Consider the following 4,292-nt stretch of genomic DNA (forward strand, 5'->3'; position numbering starts at 1 on the left):
GCAATAAAATATTCACAGCAAAAACAGATGATATGTCATTCAAATGTTTTATGGTAGTATTAAATATATCAAATTTTATAATTTCACCATCAAACTCCATTGTCAATGTACCATCATGCACATCAATTTTTGACTTAGTTGTTTTCAGAAAAGGCCTTCCCAATAATATTAATTTTGAATCATAAGAATTATTATCTTCTTCCATGTCAACTACATAAAAATCAGCAGGAAAAACCAACCCTTGCACTTGTACTAAAATATCTTCTAGAACCCCCATAGGATATACATTAGATCTATCAGCAAGTTGAATAATTATACCCGTTTCTTTTAATGGACCAACATTCAGAGATGAATAAACAGACAAAGGCATGACATTAATTGAAGCCCCAAGGTCTAACATTGCTCTTTCAATATTAACATTACCAATCTTGCAAGGGATAGCAAACATACCTGGGTCTTTACACTTGGGAGGTAATTTTTTCTGAAGGATAGCTGAAACATTTTCCCCCATGCTTACCATTTCATTTCCTTTCAACTTTCTTTTATTTGTGCACAACTCTTTGAGAAATTTAGCATACCGAGGAATTTGTTTAATAGCATCAAGTAAAGGAATATTTACCTCAATTTTTCGAAATGTTTCAAGAATTTCTTTCTCTTCTTCATTCTTTTTGGATTTAGCCAATCTACTAGGAAAAGGTGGAGGAATTACCAAAGACTTCGGGAGCTCCCCAATAAGATTTTGATCATTTTGAGGCTGAGAGACTTCTTTTTCAGTTTCCCCATCTTGGTTGGGTGTTTTTCTCACATGAGTATGTTCTTTCAACTCTTTTCCACTCCTCAATGTAATTGCACTTACATTTTGCTTTGGATTCACAACAGTTTGTGATGGCAATTTACCTTGAGACTCCAATCTACTCACGGTAGATGCTAGTTGGCTCACCTGACTTTCCAAATGTTGAATACTTGTTTTTGTTTCTTGCTGAAATTGTTGTGTGTTAGTAGCAAGTGACTTAACAATATCTTCCAATGACGTACCTGAATTAGAAGATGGTTGTTGTGAGGATGAAGGTTGTTGTTGTGGAACATGCTGATATTGTTGAAATTGTGGGCGTGCTTTATAGCTAAAATTAGGATGATCCCTCCATCCTGGGTTGTATGTATTTGAGTAGGGATCATAATTTCTTTGTGGTTGTCCCGGAAATCCTCCAACTGCATTGACATCCTCACAAGAGTTGTATTGAAGCGTCGGGCACATGTCAGTTGGATGGCCAGTAACAGCACAAATTCCACAAGCTTTTACTTGTTGCACATTTCTTACAACTAACTGTTGCACAAGAGTATTTAATTGAGATAATTTATTGTCAAGGGAAGAAATATTTACCTCATTCACTCTTCTTGGAGATGCGTCTTGTCTACATCCAAATTGTTGTGAATTAGCAGCCATGATGGATATCAAATCTCTAGCTTCACGAGGAGTTTTGTTTACTATAGCACCTCCACTAGCTGCATCCATCATATATCTCTCCATGGGTAGCAATCCTTCATAGAAATATTGAATAAGGAGTTGTTCAGAAACTCCATGTTGGGGGCAACTTGCACACAGTTGCTTGAAGCGTTCCCAGTATTCGTGGAGGGTTTCTACGTCTCTTTGCTTAATGCCACATATTTCTCTTCTAATGCTAGCTGCTCGTGATGCTGGAAAAAACTTTTCAAGAAATAGTCTTACCATATCCGCCCATGTGGTTATTGTGCTAGGAGGGAGGTAAAATAACCAATCCTTTGCTTTCTCGGTTAATGAAAATGGGAAGGCACGCAGTTTGATTTGATCTTCCGTCACTCCTTGTGGTTTGAAGCTCGAACACACCACGTGGAACTCCTTTAGGTGCTTATGTGGATCTTCATTTTCAAGTCCACGAAAAGTCGGAAGTAATTGAATCAAACCTGACCTTAATTCAAAACCAACCTCTAACGCAGGATGTTGAATACAAAGCGGTTGTTGATTCACATTTGGTGCCGAAAGCTCCCGCAAGGTCCTTTGTTCTTCGGCCATTGCTTGCTCTACTTCGGGATTGCAACAAGAGGCAGTTGATTCAGTTGTGGTATTTGATTGAAGGGATGTTGATGACAGGGATTGATTTTTGCGCAATTTAGTTTCTTTTCTCAACCTTTTAGCAGTCTTCTCGATCTCAGGATCGTATTGCAATTGACCTGTACGAGAAGAACGTGGCATAAAAATAATCTATTTGACACCAATCCCCGGCAACGGCGCCAAAAATTTAGTGGGTGTCGAATCCAACAAATAATAAATTACTTACTCTTATTAATTGCAATAGTGATTAGTAAGGTCGTAACCACAGAGATTGGTTCGATTAAATTTTATACCAAAAGACTTAACAAAGAATGAGACGAGAATTGAAAATTAAATAGTGACAATAAAAATGCAAACAATATCAAATATCAAATAATCAATAGCAACTAGTATCCAACTCAAGGGATAATATCAATTCAATTCTAACAAGACAGATCATTGATTTCCAAGAAATAATTACTTCACTCTTTACCAAATTGGTTATGGTTATTAACAAGCTCTAATAACCTATCTTTCCTTACTTTGTCGATAATCAAAACAAGCTCTTTGATTACTTCCCTAGCTAATAAACAACCCTAAACAAGCTCTTAGGATTTAATTTACTAACAGCATTAAAAGAATTAGAAAGACTACCAATTCTAACCAACAGACTCGCAAGCTCGGTCTATTTAAACTAGATTATACATCTCCATAACATAAGATTGAAAATCTATTTATAATCAACTATGTTATTTGCTACTAGCTTTAGAACACTTAAACAATTACGGATTCAAAGTTCTAATTAGCAATATAATACCTTGACAATTGAACAAAGGGCCCTTTTGCAACAATTAATCAAGCAATAATTAAAACTCATATAACAGGAGATATATAAATAATAAAGAGTTCAGAGAATAAAATTAAGCTAAATAAATCTCACTGGTCTTTGAGAATCAAACTTCAATAATCCTTGAATTGGAAAATTCAAACTTAGCAGTACATTGCAGGAATGTTTACAGTAAAATAAAAATATTCTGAATAAAACTGACTTCCCTCTACTGAAAAATCCAGCCCTATTTATACTAGTTCTAGCTCCCTAATCTGCTAAAAATAATCCTAATTTCCCTAACATCCACAAATTAAATTCATCTACTCAAACACATAAAACTTAGAAAATAAACAATCTTTATTTTCCTAATTTCTAAAAAACCACAGAAACTCAATAGAACATGCTCCAACCTCTAATTCACTTCGTAGGAATTTGTGGATGTTGTTCGTAGAAGCTGTCTCAAACGTAAAGTCCTTCATCGCAGCAGTTCGTGGATCAGCCGTAGCAGTAGTTCACGGAAGGAATAATTCATTGCAGTAGTTTGAGGAAGCCGTCGCTTGCGGCTCGACAACAAAGTCGTCAACGGAGTCGAGCCTCGCCGATTTAGTCGCTGTCTTTATTTCATTCTACTGTTGCCGTCCCTGCGAACATCTTACGTACAGAGCTGCAAAGGAAAAACATAAGATGGATTGCTTAATTTGATCTTGGGCTAAACAATTAAATAAATAAATAAATAAACTTTGGTTGGGTCAAGCTAAATTAGGAAAGTATAGAGCCCATTTTAATCCAACTAGCCCAACTTTTATTAACTTGTTCATTAAGCCTAATTATTCAACTAATTATTATATTAGTACAAAATATAAAATAAAGTTTAAAATAAATATAATACTAAATAAATAAAACTAATTTATTATAAGAATTAATCTAAATTAAATATATAAATAGTGCTTATCACGTGGACCTAGGTGGAAGTAATATGAGCCCTTAGGAATTATTCTTAGTATGTGAATGATCACAAGTAAGCTTAATTATATGTCTCACCCTTCCCTATGTGAATTATGTGTTATTATGTGTTATTGTGTGTTACGTGATGCATGACCCCAACTTGGTTAAGATCAATTGGGCTATACGGGCAGTTGAATGGGCTGAGAACCATCCCAACTGTTAACCAGGCTGGTAGAGACCGGTCAGATATATAAAGATTATGCATAGGACTGAAGGTCCACATGGGCCTCCGTGATATGACCCACCGACCTGGACGCGCCAGGCGATGTGTAGGGCCAACAAGCCGAGGAAGACTGTAGTCCACCGACCTGAGTAATCAGGCGGTGTGTAGGGCTACGGCTGGCTGCGATCCACCGAGTGATGGGACATCGGTATGTTGGACCGTAGTCT

Source organism: Ipomoea nil, unplaced genomic scaffold (assembly GCF_001879475.1).
Source record: "Ipomoea nil cultivar Tokyo-kokei standard unplaced genomic scaffold, Asagao_1.1 scaffold0878, whole genome shotgun sequence".
Taxonomy (NCBI): Eukaryota; Viridiplantae; Streptophyta; class Magnoliopsida; order Solanales; family Convolvulaceae; genus Ipomoea; species Ipomoea nil.